Here is a 12,285-nt window from a genome sequence, read left to right on the forward strand (position 1 = left end):
CATTGCACCAAAAAGAGCACCTCCATAGTGGAAGAGGCTGTGGTTGCCCCTCAGCTTTGGCCCATTGCATCCCCCCTTTCCCCTCTAGGGCCCTAGGTCTCACTCTGACCTCACCACCGTCATTCCCTTGGTAAAACAGAACATAGAGACTCCCAGATTGGAGCACAGAAGACCTTGGGAAGGAGGGCATGCAGGAGGGAAGTTCTCGCTTCTAGGACCCCTATAGTGAGCCCCACGGTAGGGCTCTGCCTCTCTCTCATTGCCCCTGCCGCCACATACCCAGCTCAAGACATGTGCCACTATTTTTAACCCTCTGGCCTAAGAGGGCCACAAAGCCCATCTTTGGTTTTCCCTGGGTGTGGTAGAGGCAGCGGGAAGCATCTGCACAGAGAACTTCCTGAAGCGCTCTGGGGGAAGCACAGGGCAATTCCAGAAACCCGAAGAGCCTGGCTTCCACACTACACATCTCTGGGCCAACCATAGCTAACTCTTCTGTGGGACTCACACGCTCTGTCTGAACTATACCCAGGCTCCAAAGGAGCAAAGAGGCCTGGCTCCTTCCCTCTCTGCCCCTGACCTGTGTTCACAGAGTGGGCATCTCTTACCTTCAACCTCAGTGAGAAAGTGTTTGAGGGCTGGGGTCCCTCCCCAGCCAATATTAGAGAGACCTGAGTCCTAGATTTCCTAGAGGCCTCTTTCTCAGCCCTGGTTCCCTCTCTGACAAATACATTTCTCTCAGGGGATCCTCAGGACTCTGTTGTGATTGCTACCACTTATTATCCCATAGTTGAGGGGAGAGCCAACCCCCTACATTGAGAGGCATGGCTCTGACCTGTACAGGCCCCACAGTCTGACAACACTTCAGCCTTACCAGGCCCTTAACATCCGAATACCAAAAGTAGCCCCCATACAGTATAAAAGATAGCACCTGAATTCTCCACACTATGAAATGTGGGGAATTGCGCTCAGCCTAAAACAGTAACCTTAGTAAAATCTCTTTGGATACAGCTGGGGTAGTGCACTTATATCCTTGCTGTGAGAATATGAGGAAATAGCTTTAAATTTAAGTAGGAAAGATAAAAATTGGAGGCGAGGTCAGTGAATGACAGAACTGAGAGCTTGGGAAGTTGAAGAACCTCTACCCCATGGCAATCTTCAATGTAGGAAAAATGCTGGGCCTCCCAAATATGGACTAGAAGAGAACTTCTTTTGGGAGGGAAGGAAGTGAATGAGGTGATCTCAATGGGCTAGGATCCTAAAGTGGTTTCTTCCATGTCTTTTTTTTTTTTTTTTGAGGAAGATTAGCCCTGAGCTAACATCTGCTGCCAATCCTCCTCTTTTTGCTGAGGAAGACTGGCCCTGAGCTAACATCCGTGCCCTTCTTCCTCTACTTTATATGTGGGACGCCTACCACAGCATGGCTTGTCAAGCAGTGCCACTTCTGCACCTGGGATCGGAACCTGCAAACCCCGGGCCACCAAACTGGAATGCGCACACTTAACCGCTGCACCACCGGGCCGGCCCCTCTTCCATGTCTCTCCAATTTTCCATGCCAGAGGGTGTCTTTGCTCAAGCCACCCTCTCTATGTACCAAACACTAGAATCACAAAACCTTAGATGGCAAAAACTTTAGAAATCATCTAGCCCTCTTGTGGCTGTTTAACCACAGGCATTCATTCTGAACTTGTGCTTAGACACCTGCTTGAAGATACCTTCACTGAGGGGAGTCCACTACCTCTGGAGGCAATTATGAGGGAAAGACCCTCTGCTTCTACATGTTGTGGTTTGTGTTTGGTATTAAAACACAGTCATGCTAGCAGATCTGTTAGAGTAAAGCCACACATCTGTGATAGGATGGGGATGGTCTCACTTGAAGTGTCTATTCATCCATTCACTCACTCATTCATTCATTCATTTGACATATACTGAGCATCTGCATGTTAGGCATTATGCTTGCTGCTAGAGAAATGGAGAATCAAAAACAGACAGTTAATCTGAGTATCTGAGTATTAAGTAGGATTAACCAAGGAAAACAGATGGAGGTGGGAAGTGGAAAGTGTTCCAGGAAGAGGAAAAAGCATGTGCAAAGGCCCTGTGGCCAAAAAGGAATGGCATATTTGGAACTGAAAGAAGGCCAGCGTGGTTGCAGCATGGAGCATGAGGGAGAAAGTGATGTGAGCCGAGGCTGGAGATATAAGTTTGGATAACTTGTAGGCCACATTAACGATTCTTCTTTCTTTTATGGGCCATAGGAAATTATTGGAGGATTTTCATACAAGATGATAAAACAATCAGATTTAACTTTTGAAAACATCACTCTGATTGCTGTCTAGAAAATGGGTTGGAGAGAAGCCAGAGTGGATGTGTAGAGATCAGTCTATTGTAATAGATAAAAATGACAGATAACAGTAACATGGACAAGGGTGGTGGCTGGCAGTGTCATTGGAAAGATGTGGATGGACTAAGAAACTTTTAACAGGTAAGACAGATGGAACTTAGTGATGGATTGGATATGAGGGAAAGGGGTTGCCAAGAATGACTGCTAGGTTTCTGAATTGTGTAAATGGATAATTGGGGGTGCCATTCACTGAAAGAGGGAAAACTGGTAGAGAACCAGATCTCGGAGAGAAGATCATAGGTTTGGTGTTAAACGTATTGAATTTGAGTTGTGTTTCAGTCATCTGAGTAGAAATATAAATACGGGATACATACCATGGGCATAGATGAGATGCCCTAGTGAGAGAGTATAGACTGAGAAGATAAGGCAGCTTTGAGCAACTCCAACGTTTGAAAGCCAGTTTGAGAAAAATAAGCTCCCAAAGGAAACCAATAAGGAGTCCTCAGAGATGTAGGAGAAAAACAAAGAAAGGAAGCTGACAGAAGAAAGTGTCTTTATTAGAGGAAGCAGTCAATAATGTCAAATGCCACTGAGAAGTCAAGTAAGATGAGGATTGAAAGCATCTTTTGGATTTAACGGTATGAAGGTTATTGGTGACCTGAGTGAAAGCACTTTCAGGGTAGTGATGGGGCGGAAGCATGACTGGAGTAGGCTGAAGAGTGAATGTAGACAACTCTTTCGAGAAGTTTATTTGGAAGGGGAGAAGAATGAGTGATAACTGGAGAAGGGTGTGGAGTTGAGGGGGACATTACTTTAAGATGGGAGAGACTGTTTTATCTGCTACTGAGAAGTGTCCAGTTGAGAGAAAGAGGTTGAACACATAGGAGAGAACAGGGATAGCTGATAGTGTGAGAAGGTGAGAAGGGATAGGCTACAAAACATCAGCAGAAGGAATGGTCCCCTGAGAAGAAGGGACACCTCCTCCATTGTGAAAGGGGGAGAGTCCTACAGAGGATGTTGAAGAGGTAATGTGGGAAATGGAGGCCCTGCCCGATGCTTCAATCTTATCAATAATGAAGTAAATGATGAGGATATCTGCTATGAGAGAGAGTGAAAGGATGGACACAGGAGTTGGAGGTTTATGAAAAGAGTGGAGAAGATTTGAAATAGTCATCCTGGAGACTGAGAGGTACGAAAGCAATTTAGTACCTAGTAGGATTGTGAAGCAGTGTTGAGGACTCAATTGAGATCGGTGATTTACAGTGGAGCAGATTCAGGTTGTAACAATGGAGGTAGGTGGCTGAGGTGGAGTGGAAGAGATGAAGATGTTTAGGAACCAGGAAGTCCAAGTGACGGCTGAATCATCAAGATGGACACTGAAGTCCCGTAGGATGATGGCAGGACTTGCAGTGAAGGGAGGGTGGGAAAGCCACCGAGACAGACACGGAAGTCTGCATTGAGAAAGAGGTGTATTCACTTCCTAGGGCTGCTCTAACAAATTACCACAAACTAAGTTGCTTAAAACAACAGAAATTATTCTCTAACAGTTCTGGAGGCCAGAAGTCCTAAATCAACGTGTTGGAAGGGTTGGTCCCTTCCACGGGCTCTGAGAGAGATCTATTCCACGCTTCTCTCCTATTTTCTGGTGGTGGCCAAGAATCCTTGGCATTCCTTGGCTTGGCTTGTAGTCTCACCACTTCAATCTATGCCTCTCTTATCACATGGCTATCTTCCCTCTGTGTGTGTCTCCATGTCCAAATTTCCCTCTTCTTATAAGGACACCAGTCAGGGGCCCACCCAGTCCCAGATGACCTCCTCTCAACTTGATTACACCTACAAAGGCCCTATTTCCAAATAAGGTCACCTTCACAGGTACTAGAGTTTAGATCCTTTTGGGGGACACAATTCAACCCGCTACAGAAGGTATGATCAGGAGGTCTATACACAACAGCAATGAGAAGGAGTGAGTGATATATCAAAATGATGTGAGTCTCAAAAAAGCTGTAGTTTTTACAAAGGGGAGGAAAACAAATGGTCTGGAAATAGTAATGGGGAGCAAACAAGACACTACCTGACCCCCTTACCCTAAAGCACTGGAAAAGACAACAAGCAGCCTTCACCGAAGAAGGTAGAGGGGAAACAGAGCCCTACAGGTCTAAGCAGGTTTCTGTTAGGTAAAAAGGTTGAGAGTGCTGATTAGGGAGCAGCTGGTCAAGAGGGCTCTGGTGGAAGGCTTGGGGAGGTCGAGAAAAACTGGAGGGATAGATTGAGTCAAGAAAAAAGCAGAGCAGTATGAGAATCAATGTGAGGGCGGAGGTGAGGCTTACACCTTGGGAGTGGACTGATGACCTTGGGAGGTGTGGGGCAGGGTGGATCTAGTCCTAGCATCTTTGAGGCATTATCAGGCTCTGGGCCTGATGGCCAAAACCTGGCTCTCTTGGCCTAGGATGGTGGCAGCTGCAGGAGCTGCAGACTCTGCAAACTACAAGCTCTACAGTAGTGTTGACCCCAGAGGTGGCCATCTCTGTACCTTTGTGGCCTAGAGTGGAATGGAGTCTAGGCTGAGGTCAGTCTTTCAGCTACCTAGGAATGAGGCTGGATTCTTCATATTAGAAATTCCAAGTGAGAGGGAAAGCCCAAGGTGGGCAAATATGGACATTTACTTCTCTTGGTTTTGACTAAGAAGATATAAAAATGGGGCTCTCTATCTCTGCCCCATCCGTGCCAGCTCACCCACCACTGCCAAACAATTGAGCAAGCTGCAAATGCTAGCTGGTATTCAAATGTAGGAAATTACCCAGAATCACTAACCATCTTCTGAGAGGAGGTAAGGTAAGCATGAACTCTTTTGTTCAAATTCTGCCTCAGCTACTTGCTAACTGTGACCCTAGACAACTACTTAACCTGTCTGTCCCTCACTTTCTTCATCTGGAAAATGAAGACTACAACAGTTCTTTCCTCACAGAATTGTTCTCATAAAGGATTATGTGACTTAACATACGTAAATGCTTAGAGCAGTTCTTGGTACATACCAAGCACAATATAAGTGTTTGTTTTTATTGTTATCGATTCTCTCTCCCATCCTCCCACTTAATCACTTGATATTACCCTACTCACTATAATCTCTCTGTCTCTGAACCTTAACTTGAATAATTGCTTCTGATTCTTCCCCCATGGGGGTTCTCCCCTTGGTTTGTTTACCTCTAGACCAAAGAAGCCCATTGCCTTCAACTTCTCTTCATATGATGTGGCTGCTGGTACACCAGCCCAGTGACTTACCTTTGGACACTTCGCACTTCGTCCTTGCATCCCTGTTTAAATGGGTTGTCCAGAATGGAGCACAGTGCTCTGGGTAGGATGTGACAAGTGTAGAGAAGGGCAGAACCATCTTTTCTCTTGTTCTGGTTCTATACTTCTATTAATATGGCCTAAAATCTAATTACCTCTTTTGGCAGCATCGTTGCTCTGTCGGCTCACATTGACTTTACAATCAAATCAAGGTCTTTTTCACATGTGCTGTTGTTAAGCCAGGCAGATCTTTTCTATCCTGTGCTAGAGGAACAAAACAGCTATAGCTGCTTGGAAGAAGTCAGGTCCAGCAGTCAAAGCCCAGTATCTGAGGGGTTTAGTGAAAAAGGAAAGGTGGTCCAGGCAAGCAGTTGGTGGTTGGGGTTATTGGTGGATGCTACCAGTCTCCTGTCCAATAAGGATTTCCCTCCTCTTCCTTACTTACAGAGTCCCAACTTTGTTCATAGCAGCAATGTGCCCAGCTAAAAGTACTAGATTTCCCAGCTTCTTTTGAAGCTATGAGTGTCCATATGACACAGTTCCAGTCAAAGAGATGTAGGTGGATGTCACTGGGAAGAGTACTCCATTCTGAATAAAAAGGCAAAGCCTCTCTGGAAGGTCCTTTGCCCTTAGCCTTCTTGCCCCATAGCTGTTTCCCCTTCTTCCTGTCTATAATACAGACATGAGGTCCAGAGCTCAGCAGCTGTCTTGTGACCATGAGACAAAAGGCAAGTAGATGAAAGCCTACCCTAAGGATGGTAGAGGTGAAAAGGCAGGGTCTTGATGGCATCGTCGAACTACCATCCCAGCCCTGGACCATGTATCCAGGGAATTTTTGTTGCATGAGACAAATAAACCTCTATTCATGTAAGCTACTATTGTAGAGTTGTCTATTATTTGTGTCCAAAAGCACACCTAGCTGACATAGGGTTACAACGTAGGAATACTGGGGATCCAAATGGAGGGCAAACATGACTATAGGAATTTAGACATTTAGAAATGCAAACGGGCAGTTGGGATCAGCGAGGTCCATCATTAGGCCATCAAGCTTCAGCCCCGCGGTTGGGGCTTGGGGTCAGGATTCTCCCCCTAGATGGTAGACTAAAAGAGCAGGAGTGGGCCTAGGACTTGATAGGGGCTTGGTGTTCAGGAAAGGTCTCTGATTGGGGGACTCAGACACAGGATATGAGACAGAAGGCCAAGGATCAGAACTGAGCAATGAGGTAGAGGCTCAAGGGGAAACGAAATCAGACTCAGACTGGTGGGAAAGGGCCGACTTGATGCTGAGTTCCAGGGTGTAGGGTTGGGTTACTTTAATCCTTCCTGTCTTAAGAGAGGTGTAGCCTGCATGTGGGAGGAAAATTACTCCAACCATGGAGAGAGGAGGGGGACAGAGGGTGGGATCCAAGCAGAGCCTGAGAAGCTTCAGCTCAAGCTGTGCTTTAGCCATCCTGACACTCTTCTTACAGGTTCTTAGATTCACCCTTAATTAAGTGCTCTTGTTTCCATCTTTTGCCCGTGACCTTTTAAGATCTGAGCTTAGCAGAAAGTTCCCTGTGTAACCACTTTGGTCACTTTAAATGGCTCCCGCTTTTTCTTCTTCCTAATTGTCAGAATTTCACTGTGGAAAACCTTCCCCTCCTTCCTCTACTCCAAGTTGTCCTTCCCTCTGCCTGGTTTGAGGGCACTCCATCACTCTTCCTGGGCAGTCTGGGTCCCCTCAGGAGTGACCCACCTTTATCCTCTGGCTTTAGTTTCTGCTGACCTGGGAGCAGGTGGAGAGACAGGGCTGAGAAGAAGGCTAGCCGGGGCCCCCCAGCTCTGGGGAACAGCAGCTCCCCGCCCCACCCAGCTATTCTGCTCCAGGGGCCTGATTAGAAGCCAATGCCTTCCCTTCCCCCATCCCAATTTCTTGTGTTATCCAGAGCGAGAATGAAAGCTTCCTCTGACCGCTGGTGTGCTACCACTTCTCCTTTGTGTGCAGCGAGTACTGTGTGGGTAAGTTATTGTTATATTGTGCTCCTGTGATAAATGGACCTTTGTGAGACACTTTTCACCCTGTGTGTGCTGGGGGAGAGGGAGGGAGTCTTGCCTGAGTGACTTCTCACAGAAAGCTCCAGAGGTGCTCAGAGCTGATAGCCTAGGCCTGGCAGGCTGTTCTTTCATTGGCATTCAGGAATGTCAATCACTGTGGCCCTGCCAATCGGCTCTGAGCTAGGTATCTGGAAGCGATTAGCCTTCTTTGTTAAACAGAACACTGAACCCTCCAAGGACTAAACAAAGAATGGTTCTGGAAAGAGAGTTCCCAGGTGGACAGGGGCAGTCACGCTAGTGTCACTAACTCGAACACTTTGGTTTCATCCTCCTTCTTCAGGCCCTGTCTCTACTTTATTCTTTACATCCAGGCCAGTCCCAGGTCCTTTCAATTCTACCTGTCATTTCCCTCTCATGTGCATTTCTTCTCTCCACTCCTACTGCTGCTGTCTTTGTTCAGCCCTCAACACCTCTTACCTGGACTACTAACCAGCGTCCTAACTAGTTTCCCTGCCTCAAGCCCCCGCTACCCCTGCCAACTCAGTCTCCATCCTGCAGCCAAATCAATCTTCTAAAAATACAAATCTGATTGTGTCACCTCCTGCTGAAAACCTTTCAACCTCTTCCGTGGCTCTTAATACCCTTGGGATAAAGTCCAAACTACTTAGCATGGCACCCAGGGCCCTTCATAGTTTGGCTCCAGCCAAATCCTCAGCCTCATTTTTGGCAGCACTCCTGTGTCACACCTAGTCACAATGAACTACTTTGCAGGTTTCTGAACATGCCATTCTTGGCTTTGCTTCCGGGCCCTTACACATGACATTCCCTCTGCCTGGGACATCCTTCACACACCACCTTTTCTCCTATCTGTCTAGCCAATTTTTATCCCTTAAGACTAAACTCCCTCAGCCCAAGACAGATATTTTATTCATGTCTATATCTCTGATGCTTAATACAGCATCTGGAACATAACAGATCCTCAGTAGATGTTTGCCAAATAAATGAATGAATGAATGTCCCCAACTCAAGTGACTATGTGCAAAATCATCTCTGAGGGAAGCCGGCAGAGTTGATCAGTCCTTCCCTCTATGGGAGGGAGACCTCTCCTCTCTTCCATTCATATCATCCTCACTGCACTGGGTTGCAATTTCTTCTTTAAAATGTCTGCCTCTCTAATTCGACTGTGGGCATCTTGAGGGCAGGGCCATGTCTGTCCACCTCAATCTCCTACACACAGTCTTACTCAGTCTCCCCAGCACAGTGTTTGCAACATAATGAGTGAATAGGCCTCCCAGATGCCTGATGCTTTTGTCCCTTGTCTCATATCCCTCTACGCCCTTCCCCACAAGCTCTCACCACCAATACAGCCAAATTGTCACACTTTCAGCTTCACAGCCATACAAGGCTCCTCCTCATCCCTGAAACTTTTCACTGACATTTCTCTTACCTGGAATACCCTTCCCACCCCCTCACCCAAATCCTGCTACTTCTTTAAGAATCAGCTCATATTTTCCCTCTTCCAGAAGCCTTTCAGGCATCCACGGCAGCCCACTCCAGAGTAGTGTTAATCTCATTTAGCCCTTGGCATCCCCTCATGTTACTCAGGGGAAAACCAAGACTCAGAGAGAAAAAAGACTCTCTCAAGGGCACATGGCATGTTCAGTGATAAAACTATTACTTGAACCCAAGTCTCCAGTCCATGAATCCCCCCACTAGCCAACATATATTCCTCATTTACTCATGTAGACTATAATATCCTTTAAGGCAGGACTGTGTCTTCCATACCTTCATTTTTCCAGGGCTTTTTTGGAGTGTTAAGAGAGCTCTAGAGGGGACAGTCCAGTGGCGCAGTGGTTAAGTGTGCACGTTCCGCTTTGGCGGCCCAGGGTTCGCCGGTTTGGATCCTGGGTGCAGACATGGCACCGCTTGGCAAACCATGCTGTGGTGGGCAACCCACATATAAAATAGAGGAAGATGGGCACGGACGTTAGCTCAGGGCCAGTCTTCCTCAGCAAAAAAAAAAAAAAAAAAAAAAGAGGAGGATTGGCAGCAGATGTTAGCTCAGGGCTAATCTTTCTCAAAAAAAAAAAAAAAAGAGAGAGAGCTCTAGAGACAGACTGCCTTGGTTTCTATCTTGGCTTAACCCATTCCTAGCTGTGTGACCTTAGGCAGCTTAACTACTCTAAAGCTCAGCTTCCTCACATGTAAACGAAGATAACAGTACTGCCTGTCTCGTAAGATCTCATAAGATTGTTGTGAAGAATAAACCAAATAATGAACGTAAAGGGCTGAGAGTAGTACCTAGCACCTAGTATATGCTCAATAAAGGCTATTTCTTTATTTTTATTCTGTTTTTTTTTTTTTGAGGAAGATCAGCTCTGAGTTAACTACTGCCAATCCTCCTCTTTTTGCTGAGGAAGACTGGCCCTGAGCTAACATCCGTGCCCATCTTCCTCTACTTTATACGTGGGACGCCTACCACAGCATGGCTTGCCAAGCGCTGCCATGTCTGTACCGGGGATCCGAACCGCGAACCCCAGGCCGCCGAGAAGCGGAACTTGCGAACTTAACTCTGTGCCACCGGGCCGGCCCCATGTTTTTATTATTCATAATATGGACAAATCCTTACTGGTAATGGTTGATTAAAAATTAGAATGTAGGGGGCCCCCTGTGGTGTAGCAGTTAAGTTTGCATGCTCCGCTTTGGCTGCCCGGGGTTCACAGGTTCGGATGCCAGCGCAGACCTAGCACCATCTCATCCAGTCACTCTGTGGCGGCATCTCACACAAAATAGAGGAAGATTGGCACAGATGTTAGCCCAGTGACAATCTTCCTCAAGCGAAAAGAGGAAGATTGGCCATAGATGTTAGCTCATCTTCCTCACCAAAAAAAAAAAAAGAAAAAAGAAAAAAATTAGAATGTGGGAGTTACTGGGAGTGGGAGGGAATGAGGAAAGGAAGTAGACAACCGAGCCAGTCTGAGATTTGCTGGAATCCAAACAAGGTTAGTGGCACGGCTGAACGGCAAGACGTTTGTGTGTCTGAGTTCCTAGTGCCATGTGACTCTGTGAAGGCCCCAAGCACATGGTTCCATCAGGAGGCGCAGCTTCCCCAACTCTCGCTCAGCTATTATCAGCAGCCTGAAGGGGGAGCCAGGAAGCTAGGACGGGGGAGAGGCTGCTGGAAATCTTACTAAGGGCAGAAACGACACCCCATCACTACTACCCACCTTAACCCACTGTCTCGCCCCCTCCAGGACGCTCTCCAAGCTCTGTCCTCTGAGGCAGCTAAGCTGGGAGCTGTCCTTCAGCACCAGGGGCTGCCTTGGCCTCGGGCAGGACAGGGAGGGCAACGGCGGAGTTAGGGACACAGGACTGGTCCGATCCGTAGCCGGCTCCAGCGTCGCCTAGTCACGGGGACGGGGGAGGCGACCCAGGGAGGCAGGGAGACGCTACGGAGATGCCTCCTGTCTCCTGTCTCCAAGAATCACCCTCAGAAGTCCCCTAGCCCTCGGGGTAGTGAGCGGCCGCCCAGGGGAGGGAGACCGGCGCCCAGGTTGAGGGGGGAGGGGGAGCGCCGGGGCCTGGGACTCAGCGTGTGGCGTGTGCACGCGGGGAGCGGGCGGATGAACGGAGGCGCTGAAGTGAATGGAGTTGGGGGTGGACTGGAAACATCCCCAAACGGCACAGGCTGCGGCCGGCGGGGGCTGGGGTGGGGGGGGAGTCCTGAGGCGCAGGCGCAGTCGGGGCCCTAGTCCCGCTCCCTCCTCCTCTTCGTGCCTCTTTCTCCGCCCCGCTCCCCCCCAAACACACTCGCACACGGGCTCTCAAGGTGTTCTCCGCACAGCGGAAGATGGCGACAGACTGAGGGGGCATGGCCAGCGGGAGCCACGGGGCCGTGCCGCTCGGCGGCCGCCACAGCAGTGCGAACGAAAGGCGGAAGCGAGAGGCGCACTAAGTGAAGCTCCGCGTCCGCGTCCGGCGCCTGTGGCGCCGCCGGGAGCCAGGTGGCCCGCCCGAGCCGGAACTCCGGGAGCAGCAGGCGCGGAGCCGGCCCGGGACCGGCCCGGCGAACGGCCAGAGCGCGAGCGAAGCCCGGAGGGCCGAGCGGCGGGCCGGCCGGCGGGCCTAGGAGGGCGCGAGCGAGGCAGGGAGCGGCGCGGAGCCGGCGGCGGGCGGGCGGGCGGGCGAGGAGCGGCGCTGGGCGAGCGAGCGAGTGGAGCGCGGCGGCCGGGCCCGCACGGCGGCGCTGAGAGGCGCAGAGCTGCGCCGAGCCGAGACGGCCGGGACAGGGTGCGAGGCGGGCGTCCGCCGGCGCGGCGTGGAGTGGCGCGGAGCCGAGGGCAGCTGAGGGGCCCGACACTATGAGGAGTGCGGCGCCGCCGCCGCAGCCGCCACCGCCCCAGCGCCCCGCACCGCCCCCCGCCGGGACGCTGGGCAGCGCCTAGCGGGCCGGGCGGCGGCGCCTGGGCTGCAAGCAAGAGAGCGCGGGAGGGGCGCGGGGACGGCACGAGAGCGCCCCGCGACTCCGGCCTGAGCGGGGCCCCAGGCCGGCCGGCCTGCCTCACCATGCAGCCCCCGAGGTAGAGCCTGGACGGCGCCGAGGAGAGCGGAGCAGCGCGCAGCCC

The sequence above is a fragment of the Equus asinus genome, chromosome X, assembly GCF_041296235.1.
Source record: "Equus asinus isolate D_3611 breed Donkey chromosome X, EquAss-T2T_v2, whole genome shotgun sequence".
Classification (NCBI taxonomy): domain Eukaryota; kingdom Metazoa; phylum Chordata; class Mammalia; order Perissodactyla; family Equidae; genus Equus; species Equus asinus.